The 15,758-nt window shown below is 40.7% G+C and overlaps 1 protein-coding gene across 5 annotated transcripts in view; it reads right to left on the bottom strand.

Moving 5' to 3' along the window:
- Positions 1–15,629, bottom strand: part of LOC106600888 (uncharacterized) — a 35,208-nt gene extending 19,579 nt beyond the window's left edge. For 2 of the 5 annotated variants that reach the window (XM_014192646.2, XM_014192642.2), the window contains exon 1: positions 15,429–15,628. The gene's annotated coding sequence lies outside the window, so the exon portion shown is untranslated. Of the gene's footprint in view, positions 1–15,040; positions 15,375–15,428 lie in introns of those variants that run through there. The other 3 variants (XM_014192647.2, XM_014192643.2, XM_045714960.1) reach the window with 2 other exon arrangements.
- Between the last annotated feature and the right edge of the window lie 129 nt (positions 15,630–15,758).

A 15,758-nucleotide genomic window follows, 5' to 3' on the forward strand; every position in this document is an offset into this window, starting at 1 on the left:
ATGTTACAAAAGGTTTTGTTTGAATATTAAAAATGTGTAGGAAATGTGTTTTAGGTGTTTCACAATCTCATTAAAAAACGGTTTGGTGATTATTGTAATTGTTTTTAGAGCATGGAGCTTTGTTCCCCACAATGTCCCAAAACCAATTGGGGAATAAACTGTATAACGTAATAAGGAATAATACAGTAGCCACTACTGAGTGGAATAGATTATTTAGCATTTTCTGCATTATTTCATGCTGTTCATATTAAACAACTTTAACTTATCTATGATATTCACTAATTGGATGGGTTATATTTAGGACAATGTTTTATTTCTTTATGTTTGTATGCTATAATTTGAAAAGCATCTTACCGTATTATTTTATAAATTTTACATGTTAAGCAAATCACCCAAAATCCTTGAAATGTTCAGAATTCAGGGGCCATTTCGAGGATCACCAGGAATATTCTTTCTTAGTTAAGAGGTTTTAAGTTTGTCTTTGGAATCTGCCATGAGTTGAGGTAGGGTTGGGTTAAGTTTGGCTTGAGTTGAATGAAGTGAAGGAATTTAAATTCAGTTAATTGGTCTAGAGAGGGAATGTAATTATGTGAATTGTTGTGGCAGAATATTGAATTAAGAATTGTAGTTTTGAATCGAATTGAATTAGAATTGGTATTTGAGATCAATTGAATTGAGTGAATTGTTGTAGCAGAATAATGAATTAGGTATTGTAGTTTTAAAATGACTCCAAATTGAAGAACTGTTATGGAATTTTGAATTAAATTGATGGAAATTATAGGGAGAAGGAATTGAATTGATTTTGTGGAATTGACCCAAACCCTACTGGAATTTTAATTTAATTGATGGAATTTATAGGGAAGGAATCTTATTGGAATTTGTCTAATTGTGTCCACTTCCATTTTGTTACTTTGATTTCTGAGTCAAAAAGGAGAAGGGAAACGGAAATTGACTTGTTTTCTTATTTATAGGATCAAATTTGAACAAATTTTTGATTTTAGTTTTGTTCATACACACCCCCTCATAGAATATTCACAGACTTTTGAACAAACTTGTACAGTTTGTTCAAAAGGGCGGTTCCATCAGGCTGACACGCTCTCTGATCTCACTCAGGGCCGGGACTTGTCACTGTGCAAAGTTTATGCAAAACAATTATCTCTTATGGCTCCTAAAATCATGTCCCTCTCTTAACAAAAACACTTTCATAATTTTTCATATTTCATGCATAATGCATAGGATGGAAACTTTGTACATGTAGGATTTCTGCAAGCTGCAGACCCCCACAAGCATGGCCATGGGATGTTCTGGATCGTTGTTCTTGACCCAACGTCCGGTTGTCCAGGTTGGTGGATCTGGGCAATAACTTAGACAGACGTTAATAACGCACGCAATACATCATTACATTTCTTCCCCAAATTAGTGGCGTTGTGGCACTAACTGGTGGTTGTATTGGGAACTTGTTTGTGACAGTATCACTTCCTATGTGTCAAAAAATTAAAAAAATAAGAATAAAAACATGAACAAAAAGATATACAAAATATAGTTACCACACCTTAATAATCTAATTGGACTCTATATACGTCCACGGTCTTGACTAAATGACTCTATCATGGCATTTTGTCCAATGTCATATCTAGGGCGATCCTACTTAGTGGTGTGTTGCTTTGGGCACAATCCTAAATTGATTACTACATGATAAGTCTACAGCTATAAGGCGCTAGCTTCAGACAGTCTACAGGGATGATCTATGAACCTCTGGAGAGAAACTGGTGATTAATGTAGCTGTAGAGTCAAAGGGGCTTCAGGGTCTATTTTCAACTTTACCAAGACTGGTATTTTGCTCAGACCCTTAAGTGATCCTAGTATAAATCCTGATTAAATGTTTTGTTGTGCATGTGTGTTTCTGCTTGCACAAGTACACATGCCAAGGGCAAGAAAACCAAGTATCCTGGTAGGCTGCAACCTGGGTAGAGTGAGTCTGATGTCATCATTTAATTTCCATGTCAATGACCGTGTGTCAGTAAGAATCAGTGCCGACCTCAAGCCATATGCCAAAGGGACCTGTAGTGGTTTTACTAAAAGTCCATGTGTCTTACACCATTGTAGTGGCGATAGGTATGAAGGAGTCTATTTCATAACTATGTTATCCACGGAGGAGCTAACCTCACAACGGAAGTACACTATAAGCGCTGAGCCAGTCGTATGCGGTTTGATCATGGTTCATGACTTCTAATAACTTTCCTCCTGAATGGAAGGTTTTATTTATTAGCGGCATGTGTGTTAACCATCAGAAGAGTGTTTTGGAAATTCTCTCTCACGTGTTGCAATCTGAGCGACTACTACCTCATCTGTCGCTGTTATCAAGGGCAATTCAAATTATTAGGTCTCTAACCTTCTTACGGACTGTGGCTGGACTGACTGTTGCTGGCATTGGTACTGGTACCAAAGGGGGCCAGCTACCCTACCAATTTATCCCAAAATGTTATCCTATCGGAACACATGATTAGAGCATTTTACTAGTTGCATTGTAGTTGAGAATACACATGGCAAGAAGTGATTATTGTTACCATTTTGTGGGGGGAGGTGGAAAGTCCACTGGACTTCTTTTACGACCACTGTGGTCTCTGTTTTCGTGGGGAAGTTTACAACTTGATATGTTTCCTGATCGGACGGCCTCATACAGTGTTGCATGTAAGCCCCCCCCCCCTTCCACCCCAAACAAAAAGTTTGTGCCCTTTGTACGAGTTGTCAGTAGCCGCATAGTTAGTAGAATGGCTGTAACCTTTCAACCAAATGTCCTGGTGTTTGTGCTTCAAAACGCTCAGTGGCTGTCGTGACCTGAAGGACCAGAGAAGTTCATCATAGCCACAGCATCGCATGTCTCCAAGGAGGAGGGAAGTGGCTCACTCACAGAGACTGCTGGTTCGAAATCATGAAAATAAGTCTATTTGGTTTGCTGATTGAATGTGACGAGATATCGTAATATCTGCTTGAGTCAAATTCTGCACCAAGAGGTGATAACGGAATTTTATATCTTAATGATAATAATCAACAATCAATAAGCCTTGACTAATTCCCAAGGTTTGTAAGACAATGGGTTAAATAATTAGGCAAGGACTAATCTTTCTGCAAAAGTTTCATTCGTCTTTATTCATGAGAACGTTCTGAGGTCCGAATAACAAAGATGTTCATTTTATCCTCTCTCTCCGATACGCACACACATCCACACCCAAAAGTAGATAACCTATGCACACACATACGCACAGACAGTAGGTGAACAGTATCTCTTCCTTGACCTGCTACCACTGTTCCAGCACTGCCTGTTCCTTTCCCCATAGGTTAGGAGAACCTTGAAGGCTACTCCCGGTATCTCTAAATACACACACACATTTCTCTCCCTTTCCAGCCTCTACTAGACCTTTATGAGACTAACGTTCAGTACATTAATTATTAATTATCCATGCTCCATAACTACTAATTAATGATGGATTATTGATTAATTTACCCTTATTAGATAATTCTCTTATCAAGAGGTGTCGAAACGTCTTTTTCCCAAGGGGTCCTGTCGACAGATACTCCTTGTGGGTGACTGTGTTACAGCCAGCGTTAGGAGAAGAGAGTGTAATAAGTGGAGACGGCACAGTTACTTGTGACCATACTTGGATGTTTTTCCAATCCATTAGTGGGATCAAACGATCCATCAAGTCTGCTCCAAGTAGCAGGTGTTCAGTGTCGAGGCTGGTAACATACACAGGGTGAACAAGCAATAGGTCTTGGAAGTGTAATTTCAGCATGAGCCCCATTGTGAGAGGCGAGGTAGTCTCAGTGAAGCCTCGAAGTTTAGTGTCGCATCGTTCCATTTTTAACCAACATTTAGCTGGGTTCAAAGCCCTTTTGAGATGATTGAACAATGTTTGAGAGATGAGCGATATTGTCGAGCCCAAATCAATTAGCACATCACAGTTTAAGTAGTCCTCCAGGACTGTTTCCAGGCAGCGACCCTCAGAGTTGCACTCTGTGGTCATATTCCCCACAAAGTTGAGTGATTGTTGGGAACAGCGTGATGTGTCATTTGTGTTCATGGTGAAAACAGATCAACTTATCAGAGTTTGAGTGGAATTGGCTATTGCGATGTTGTTTACCTTGTGCGTCACAATAGTCAACGTTCGCTTTAACAGGTAAAGCCTGTCAGTACCCATAGCGTTAGGGTAGCCATCCAAGGCGTCCTCTATGTCTGCTAAGAACATCCGTGTCGTTTGGCTTCCCTGGAACGGGGTCAAAGGTGCAGAAGTTTTTGACGATTTTGTCAAGGCATTCCGTGTCAAGTGCGTGGAAAGGGTTGGCTTCATCCTGTGGGAAATTTTGGGCCGAAAGGCCAAGAGGAGAAGCCAAGCTTTGGCTTTGTTGGCGCGGAGGCGCCATATTACTCTGTGCTGGATGGCCAAGAGGAAAAGACTGAGGGACACCTGAGAGAGGTAAGGTCTGAAACCTTCTGTCGTCTTCTCTCTTTTGTGTACCGAGGTCCAGTTGCGAGCTTGGTTGCTTTGTTCGTTAGTCACGCTGTAGCGCATGACTGTTCTGGAGTTCCTCCAGGTGGTATCTAAGAGTGGTATTCTGCTGCATAGGAGTTTTGTCATCCAACTTGGTCATTGTGTTCATTAACTGATCGTCTTTGGTCTGCAGATTTATCTAGTTTGGTGTGGACTTTGTCCTATTTATTTTTGGCTAAATTGAGTAGTTCCTGTAGAAGACGATTTTGTTCAAGAGTTTGTGCTCGGTCGTCATCATAAGTTTTTGCCATTTCTTTTAATTGTTTCGTTCTCAAACGCAGTTCCTCGGCTAGCAGTATCATTTTTTGGGGTCTCTACTGCGGTACTGGACCAATGTCAATCTCTCCTTTGCCCATACTTCAGGGCTAAACTGGAGATAACCTTTACAAGGCATGCGCCTGATGGTTTATTTTGGAGACTGTTTATCTCAATTTCTGCAGTTTTTTCGCTTATGGCATAGTTTTGGTTTGCATCGCTGCTGATGTCATCATTTGAATGATCAACCTGGTAAAAATATTTGTTCGGCAATTTAACTTCCTTGTTAAATCAAATGAGACAATGACATCCAATCAGTTGAGATTGGTTGGATATTATAAAGTGTAACCAGTTGTTACAGATGTGAGAAAAAAGTGCAGATTCTATCACAAGAGGTGATTTACCCTTGAAAGCTGAAATCACACGGGATTCCAACAAAAGCGGTACTTCCGTCACCCAAAGCGCGGGATTTCCGCTGTAAACAAAGGAGAATGGCTTTTCTCTGATTGTTATATTAGCTTATAATGCAGGGGTTCTTAAACCTTTTCAGCCTGGGACCCAAATTAGAAATGTTGTGTTTTCCTGGGACTCAAGCTTAGGAAAATATGCAACAGTATGTAAATATCGGTATATTTCATTGCCCTTATGCCGAAAACAAATGCAATATAGACAAAAACAAATAACAATTAAATTAAATATTCATATAAATATATATTCATGTTTATTTTCCACCATTAAAAACACACATATCTGTCTAGGTTGGAACTGTTGCTGTTAAAATACAATAAATCATTTTCATTCTGAACTGGAATAAACTGATTGATCACATCACACAGATGAGTAACAGAACGCACACACAGGCTTTTTGATAGTGCAACCCTAAGTAACAGTGCAGATAAAGAATTATCAGGCCTACTGTACATCTTAGTGTACAAATTATTGTTAAAAGAAAATCTAGGTTGGAACTGTTACTGTTTAAAATACAATACATACAATACAGTAAATACAATACTGATTGAACACATCAGACAGATGTAGACCAGAATACACACACACAGTCCTAATGAGAGGTGTGTGACTGGTTGAAGTTTTCAACAAGCATATCTATTCTGGGCTCAGTTTCTGACAGTGTAACACTGAGGTCATACTCAGCAACGAGACTGACATACTCAAAAAACAAGTACAGAAACAGAGTTGAGACTCGCATAGATATGTGGTGCCAAACTGGATCAGACCATCTACTGCTTTCTCAGTCAGGCAGGAGGCCGCTTCCTGCTGTAGATGAGCAACCCAGAACTGTGTGAGTGTGTTTGCCTCAAAAAGCATCTTGCATCAATCAGTTTATTCCAGTTCAGAATACAAATTATTACTTGTATTTTAACAGCAACAGTTCCAACGAAGACTAGTTTTCAGCAATAATTTCTACAGTAAGATGTGCAGTAGGCCTGATCATTTTGCATCTTCATCTGTACTGTTACTTAGAGTTGCACTAAGTAAGTAGCTAGCTAGCTTGCTTTGGCTAATTTGAGCTATTAGCTGTGTAACTTACAAGGCCACAGGATTGTTTGAAAGCGAAACTCACATCTACTACCATGAGAGTTAGTAAGTACTCCCTTATTTCTGTTTATCATCGCCTGTTATAAAATTACAATGCCTTGCTAGCTGACTTACTTTTCTACTGTCGAAGCACTGTTTCCTGAAGCATTCTGCCCTGTTCTGAAAGAACTCCCTGGGTTTACCATCATGCTGTATGTTTGGTCAGTACGTGTCGTTTTATTAATTTGTTCATTTTGAAAGACTCATTACTAACGTTAAGCATTTCCCCGCACAAAACACATTGTGGGCGCTCCTCGTTATTTCTCAAAGTTTGTATGAAAGAGAGAGAAACCCATCCCTGTATTTGCGTTTCATGACATTTGAGATCAGACAGAACTTGTGGCTAGCATGAGTACATTTGATGATAGCAGAGACCGCTGCTAAGCAGAGAGCGCACTGAACAGAGAGCACAGATGCACTTGGCCAAATTACTTGGCCACATAAACTGAACAAGTTCCAGAGACATGTGACTAACATAAATGGAATAATGTGTCCCTGAACAAAGGGGGGGTCAAAATCAAAAGTAACAGTCAGTATCTGATGTGGCCACCAGCTGCATTAAGTACTGCAGTGGATCTCCTCCTCATGGACTGCACCAGATTTGCCAGTTCTTGCTGTGAGATGTTACCCCACTCTTCCACCAAGGCACCTGCAAGTTCCCGGGCATTTCTGTGGGGAATAGCTCTAGCCCTCACCCTCCGATCCAACAGGTCCCAGACGTGCTCAATGGGATTGAGATTCGGGCTCTTCGCTGACCATGGCAGAACACTGATATTCCTGTCTTGCAGGAAATCACACACAGAACGAGCAGTATGGCTGGTGGCATTGTCATGCTGGAGGGTCATGTCAGGATGAGCCTGCAGGAAGGGTACCACATGAGGGAGGAGGATGTCTTCCCTGTAACGCACAGCGCTGAGATTGCCTGCAATGACAACAAGCTCAGTCAGATGATGCTGTGACACACTGCTCCAGATCATGACAGACCCTCCACCTCCAAATCGATCCCGCTCCAGAGTACAGGCCTCAGTGTAACGCTCATTCCATCGACGATAAACGCGAATCCGACCATCACCTCTTCACTTTTTTCCAGTCCTGTCTGGTCCAGCGACGGTGGGTTTGTGCCCATAGGCAACGTTGTTGCCAGTGATGTCTGGTGAGGACCTGCCTTACAACAGGCCTACAAGCCCTCAGTCCAGCCTCTCTCAGGCTATTGCAGACAGTCTGAGCACTGATGGAGGGATTGTGCATTCCTGGTGTAACTCGGGCAGTTGTTGTTGCCATCCTGTACCTGTCCTGCAGGTGGGATGTTCGGATGTACCGATCCTGTGCAAGTTTTGTTACATGTGGTCTGCCACTGCGAGAATGATCAGCTGTCCGTCCTGTCTCCATGTAGTGCTGTCTTAGTCGTCTTACAGTATGGACATTGCAATTTATTGCCCTGGCCACATCTGCAGTCCTCATGCCTCCTTGCAGCATGCCTAAGGCACTTTCAGATGTGCAGGGACCCTGGGCATCTTTCTTTTGGTGTTTTTCAGAGTCAGTAGAAAGGCCTCTTTAGTGTCCTAAGTTTTCATAACTGTGACCTTAATTGCCTACCGTCTGTAAGCTGTTAGTGTTTTAACGACCGTTCCACAGGTGCATGTTCATTAATTGATTATGGTTCATTGAACAAGCATGGGAAACAGTGTTTAAACTCTTTACAATGAAGATCTGTGAAGTTATTTGGATTTTTACGAATTATCTTTGAAAGACTGGGTCCTGAAAAAGGGAAGTTTCATTTTTTGCTGAGTTTATCTTCACAAATGTCCTTAATCGGCTTGCCCTTATGTCCTAGCTCTGGAAATTAATAATTTACCCTACACACTCTGACACTTTGACTCCGGTGTTGTACACCTGACAATCTTTCCCTGCTATCTGGGTCGAAAGGAAACGCACACAATCTCAATGACAATCCTGCCTACTGCTCTTTGGTGTATAACATAATTTGCTTCACCATTCCTATAGACTGAATTCAACAGTAAGGCCTAATTTTGTCTTAGATTCCTCGCACGGGGCTCCAATATTTCATGACTTGACTTTACCATCGTTCTGAAGACTTATTTATCTAATTACCTAAACATGTTTAATTGTTACCCGATTAAATTAATCATGTAACAATTAACTCATTAGAATCTGGGGCACCACGAGAGTGGTTCTTTAAAGAGTTACCAATTAAACTCTAAAGGTGTTTACCTATCACATTTATAAACAGTCAAATTATTAATCATAACCTCGTATCATATCATCATTCTGAACAGTCATAACCTCCTTGCATCTGCAAAAACCCGAGCCTTACTTATCATTCAATACTACACAAATTGGTTTAATTATTTATTTACTAGCTAACTAAATGGTAACACAGGATAAACATACACACTTAATACATTAAAATCAGGTCCCTAGTGGACTGACAACAATATGGCTGCTTGTTACAAAAGACATGGAGAGGGCGAGAGAGAGAGAAGGACAGAGACACTTAAAGTTGGTAATTTTGAAACTACTCTCACTTATAGTACTCCTATACTTTGCACACAAACCGCTGCCCGCTTGGAGTAAGAAATCATGAGTGTATTTACGTGTAATTTCTCTGTGAAATTCCTCTGTTCTCTGTGTCTCTCTCGGAACCGTGCTGCCTTGGAAAGGGGGGTTGGGCCTTTTTGCGGCACACTTGTAAGGCTTGGATTGTCCAAAAGGGGTTCCAACAATTCTTCTACTGTTGTTCTCCTCTGCAGTCGTCCGGTATCCGGTGACTTGTCGTGTAGTACTGAACAGAACAGAACTACAGATTTTATTCTACTTCCATTCACTCTGGAAGATGCTTCATTGAAGATAGGCTAGCCAGCCGTGTCGCTGGTACCCAGTGGTGTGATGAGAGTAGTGTAATCCGATGGTTTGAGCAGAGTAATAGAATGGTCCTACTTAAATTCGCTTTTCTAGATACTTTAATTAGGACAGCTAATCAGCCGTACCAGTGATTGATCGGGAGGTGAGTTTATCATCTCTACCTTGTGTTGAGATTCAGAGTGCAAACCACTTTAAACGTGAGCTGTAGCTCTACGTCTCTCTGGTATGATATGTTAATTCTTAACCCATCATTTTATACAGTTTGTTCAAAAGGGCTGTTCCGTCAGGCTGACACGCTCTCTGACCTCACTCAGGGGCGTGACTTGTCACTGTGCAAAGTTTATGTAAAACAATTATCTCTTATGGCTCCTAAAATCATGTCCCTCTCTTAACAAAAACACTTTCATATTTCATGCATAATGCATAGCATGGAAACTTCGTACACGTAGTGGGAATACTTTCCAAGTAACAGTATTTCCTTTAACCTGTTAGGGCTAGGGGGCAGTATTGACACGGCTGGATAAAAAACGTACCCGATTTAATCTGGTTACTACTCCTGCCCAGTAACTAGAATATGCATATAATTATTGGCTTTGGATAGAAAACACTCCAAAGTTTCTAAAACTGTTTGAATGTTGTCTGTGAGTATAACAGAACTCAAATGGCAGGTCAAAACCTGAGAGATTCCTTTACAGGAAGTGGCCTGTCTGACCATTTATTGTCTTTCTTTGACATCTCTTTCCAAAACTTAGGATCTCTGCGGTAACGTGACACTTCCCACGGCTCCAATAGGCTCTCAGAGCCCGGGAAAAACCTGAATGTCGTCATTCCAACCCCAGGCTGAAACACATTATCGCCTTTCTCAAGTGGCCGATCAGGGGACAATGGGCTAAGGCGCGTGCACTGGCCGCCCCCGTCTTTGTGTTTTTTCCTCTGTTTACCGAAAAGGAGATTCCCGGTCGGAATATTATTGTTTTTTTACGAAAAAATTGCATAAAAATTGATTTTAAACAGCGGTTGACATGCTTCGAAGTACGGTAATGGAATATTTAGAATTTTTTTTGTCAAGAAATGCGCCATGCGCGCGACCCTGATTTACCATTTCGGATAGTTTCTGGAACGCACGAACAAAACGCCGCTATTCGGATATAACGATGGATTATTTTGGACCAAACCAACATTTGTTATTGAAGTAGCAGTCCTGGGAGTGCATTCTGACGAAGACAACAAAAGGTAATCAAACTTTTGTAATAGTAAATCTGATTTTGGTGAAGGCTAAACTTGCAGGGTGTCTAAATAGCTAGCCCGTGATGGCTGGGCTATGTACTTAGAATATTGCAAAATGTGCTTTCAGCAAAAAGCTATTTTAAAATCGGACATATCGAGTGCATAGAGGAGTTCTGTATCTATAATTCTTAAAATATTTGTTATGCTTTTTGTGAACGTTTATCGTGAGTAATTTAGTAAATTGTTAGTAAATTCCCCGGAAGTTTGCGGGGGGTATGCTAGTTCTGAACGTCACATGCTAATGTAAAAAGCTGTTTTTTGATATAAATATGAACTTGATTGAACAAAACATGCATGTATTGTATAACATAATGTCCTAGGGTTGTCATCTGATGAAGATCATCAAAGGTTAGTGCTGCATTTAGCTGTCTTCTGGGTTTTTGTGACATTATATGCTAGCTTGAAAAATGGGTGTCTGATTATTTCTGGCTTGGTACTCTGCTGACATAATCTAATGTTTTGCTTTCGTTGTAAAGCCTTTTTGAAATCGGACAGTGTGGTTAGATTAATGAGAGTCTTGTCTTTAAATAGCTGTAAAATAGTCATATGTTTGAGAAATTGAAGTAATAGGATTTTTAAGGTTTTTGAAAATCGCGCCACTGGATTACACTGGCTGTTGCGTAGGTGGGACGAATTCGTCCCGCCTAGCCCAGAGAGGTTAACATTTTTAATGACATCACAAAACAACAAACAACACGACATTAGTGTTCTCTAGATCGCCTCTGACCATTCCCCACATTCTATGTTAGAAACATTGTTCCAGTAGTTGCCTTTGAACGTGTTAGAGTTTCGGCTAGAAAAATCTTCTGAAACAACAAAGGCCCATTCCTTTGGTGAATTTGGAGAGGGAGAGCTGATTTACAACTGGGCGTGTCCCCCCCCCCCTGCAGGTGAGAGGGGGTCTGGTTGAAGTCATTCATTGCAAACCTGATCTGACTTATTTGGATCCTCACAGGACAGTCATGACATCATTCACAAATGGTATGTAGGCTGGTTGATGGCACCTGCAGGCCTGTTTGAGGGACAATTGGACAGAACATATCATAATTCTTGGATTTCAGCTGAGAACCTCCTCTCCTTCCCCATCCTTCAATGAAAGCCTCTTCTTTACACTTCCTGTTAGGCATGATGCTCTAAAGGTGTGTCTCTCCATTTCTCTCATGTTGTGTGGTATTACCTATAGTTGACCCCTAAACACTTTCAAATTGTTTGCCTGTGAATGGTTGTCCACATCATTATGCTATTTACTTTTAACCTGTGTGTTAAAATTGCATCCATCTCACAGAATTTAAATGATCCCTGAACTTCCCCAGTCGCTCTCTCTCTCACTCTCTCGCTCTCTCTCTCTCATTAGGGTAAGTTGTTTTTCTGTTGGCACCAATCCCATGCAGCCCAATCAACTACTTTATCCCACTCATACTAAACTTTGCTCACTCTTATTCAACTGCCCTTTGATTAAATTGGTTTAATTCAATGTTTAAATTTGCTTAAAGTGTGGTTTTTACTGACAGTTGACAGATGGCACATGTATGGAGGGATGTGGGTGTGGGGAGAGTGAATAGATGGGTTTAGTTGAAGAAACCCCCTCTCCCCCTACCTCCTTTTGCTAAGTAATAAGTATATATAATTTCTGCATTTTACCTGTGATCCAAAATCAAATAAAATTAAATATTTTATAAGTTACAAGCTAAGACAAAATTTGATTTCATGATATTACTTTGTCTTTACACATCTATTGACTACTGGCCACTACCCTTCAAGTACTGAGCAAATGTCCAAATTAATGAAATTCCATGTGAATGTTGCTTTAACCTCTCTAGGGTCGGCGGGACGAAATCGTCCCACCTACGTAACAGCCAGTGGAATCCTGTGGCGCGTTATTCAAATACCTTAGAAATGCTATTACTTCAATTTCTCAAACATATGACTATGACTACTCTCGTTAATCTAAATAATACAAAAAATAATACAAAAAATCTAACCACACTGTCCGATTTCAAAAAGGCTTTACAAAGAAAGCAAAACATTAGATTATGTCAGCAGAGTACCCAGCCAGAAATAATCAGACACCCATTTTTCAAGCTAGCATATAATGTCACATAAACCCAAACCACAGCTAAATGCAGCACTAACCTTTGATGATCTTCATCAGATGACACACCTAGGACATTATGTTATACAATACATGCATGTTTTGTTCAATCAAGTTCATATTTATATCAAAAACCAGCTTTTTACATTAGCATGTGACGTTCAGAACTAGCATACCCCCCGCAAACGTCCGGTGAATTTACTAAACATTTACTAAATTACTCATGATAAACATTCACAAAAAGCATAACAATTATTTTAAGAATTATAGATACAGAACTCCTCTATGCACTCGATATGTCCGATTTTAAAATAGCTTTTCGGTGAAAGCACATTTTGCAATATTCTAAGTCGATAGCCCGGCATCACAGGGCTAGCTATTTAGACACCCAGCAAGTTTAACACTCACCAAAGTCAGATTTACTATAAGAAAAATGTTATTACCTTTGGTGTTCTTCGTCAGAATGCACTCCCAGGATTTCTACTTCAATAACAAATGTTGGTTTGGTCCCAAATAATCCGCGTTTTGTTCGTGCGTTCAAGACACTATCCGAAAGGGTAAATAAGGGTTACGCGCCAGACGCATTTCGTGACAAAAAAAATCGAAATATTCCATTACCGTACTTCGAAGCATGTCAACCGCTGTTTAAAATCAATTTTTATGCCATTTTTCTCGTAAAAAAGTGATAATATTCCGACCGGGAATCTCTGTTTAGGTTCAAAGACGATAGAAAATAAAAACATGGGGTCGACTCGTGCACGCGCCTCAGCCCATTGTCCTCTGATAGAGCACTTGCCAAAAGCGCTAATGTGTTTCAGCCTAGGGCTGGAATTACATCATTCATCTTTTTCCCGCCTTCTGAGAGCCTATGGGAGCCGTAGGAAGTGTCACGTTACAGCAAAGATCCTCAGTCTTCAATAAACAGAGTCAAGAAGCTCAAGGAATGGTCAGACAGGCCACTTCCTGTAAGGAATCTTCTCAGGTTTTTGCCTGCCATATGAGTTCTGTTATACTCACAGACACCATTCAAACAGTTTTAGAAACTTTAGGGTGTTTTCTATCCAAAGCCAATAATTATATGCATATTCTAGTTACTGGGCAGAAGTAGTAACCAGATTAAATCGGGTACGTTTTTTTATCCGGCCGTGCAAATACTGCCCCCTATCCCCAACAGGTTAATGGATACTAGATATGACTGGTTGTGATCCAGACACATGTGACATGTAAAGTTTAAGTCTCACTTCTGTACCTTGTTAACATTCCTTTTTGATTGCACAAATGTTCCCATTTGTTCTCTCTGCTATAAGATAGAGATGTTTTTCGGAATAACTGCCACAGACATATGTATACTATTTAAGATGCAAAGGCCTGAGGCAACAAGCCACTAACAAATGACCAGCCAGGCGACCACACACACCTGCAGTACACTCCTCTCCCCGCCCCCACTTACTTAAACACATACTATTCAAGGAAGATCTCAGTCTATTCACAAAGTGTCTCAGGCTAGCATTGTTGATCTAGGATCACTGATCAGGTCCCTCAATGTACTGCCTGATTGGATATTGTTGTATTTAATGTGTAAGAAATAGCTATGCAAAGAGAAAGATAGGTAACCATTTGCAGTAATTTCAGTTCATCATTAGCCTACTCAGTCAATAAGCTCCAGCATCAGCCAGACAGAAGATCTAGATAGAGAAATCTGGATAAAGAAATCTCAACATTTCTGCAGCAGGTACCTATGGCCAGGCAGCTTAATCATGTAGCAGGTTGAGGGACTAACTTACTTCCACTAGCTACTATTTGCTAGCATGAGGGACTAAATTACTTCCACTAGCTACAACTAGCTAGCATGACTATACCCAGTAGCCAGGTAGGGCTAACTAGCCAACCTGCTAGTCAGTTAGCCAGCTTGCTAGCTTGTCAGCAGTAATGTTTGCCGGCTAACGCTAGCTAGCCAGGTGGTGCAAGCCAACTCGGTTCAGTTGTTGTTGAGTTCATTCTATTTCATGCTAACTTCATGATAAGCAAAACAGACTGTAAACATACACCAGCTATGTGCCATGACTATTATGGGGTGGCAGGTAGCCTAGTGGTTAGAGTGTTGAACTTGTAACTGAAAGGTTGCAAGATCAAATCCCCGAGCTGACAAGGTAAAATATGTCATTCTGCCCCTGAACAAGGCAGTTAACCCACTGTTCCTAGGCTGTCATTGAAAATAAGAATTTGTTCTTAACTGACTTGCCTAGTTAAATAAAGGTATGTTATTATGTTCTGTTCATACTTCCAGGTATGAACAGAACAAATTTGATAAATGTTTTCTGTTTCTCAATGTCCATTGCCCAATTTGGATACCATAAAAGATAAAATAAGTTGATACCTGATTTTCGTTTTGGTTTTCAACTAGAAAAATTACAAAACTATTAATTTCCTCGTTTTGGCCTTGCTGAGATGAAAGGAAATAGGAATTATCCATAAGCACACGGACCGGGTCTCCTGATCATTTCATGTTTGGTTAATGATATTTGTCCCTCATGAGACACTATAGACGTGGAAGCTTGAGCAACTCATCCACGCCTTTATTTCATCCCGTCTGGTAATGCCCTTTTCGTTGGCGCATCTGCCAAATGCCTAAACAGGCTACAATATGTCCAGAACTGTGATGCACATGTCCTCACCCACACCGCAAGCAGATTACTCCAGTGCTGTTCAACCTGGTTCACACGTACCAAGCTATCCACAACTCTGGACCGAAATACCTGTCTTACCTGTCTGACCTCATTCTAGCCTCCTGCCCCACACACACCCTTCGCTCCTCCAGGTTCGTCTCCCCGCAGCAGACTAAAAACTATGGGTGGCGGTTTTCAGTTGCGCTACTCCACGGCTGTGGAACGCACTTCCAGACACTATTAGGGCTGCAGAATCTCTGTCCTCCTATTAAGGCACAGCTCAAGACCGTGCTGTTCAGAAAAACTTTCAAGGACCTCTGCTAATTCTGTTCTCATGTTCTCTGGATCTGGCGACACCTATAGCTTTGATTGTTGTCTGTGTTCTGTGTTTTGGATTAAAATATATATATATTTAATTTATTATTTACA

This window comes from Salmo salar, chromosome ssa03 (assembly GCF_905237065.1).
Source record: "Salmo salar chromosome ssa03, Ssal_v3.1, whole genome shotgun sequence".
NCBI lineage: Eukaryota > Metazoa > Chordata > Actinopteri > Salmoniformes > Salmonidae > Salmo > Salmo salar.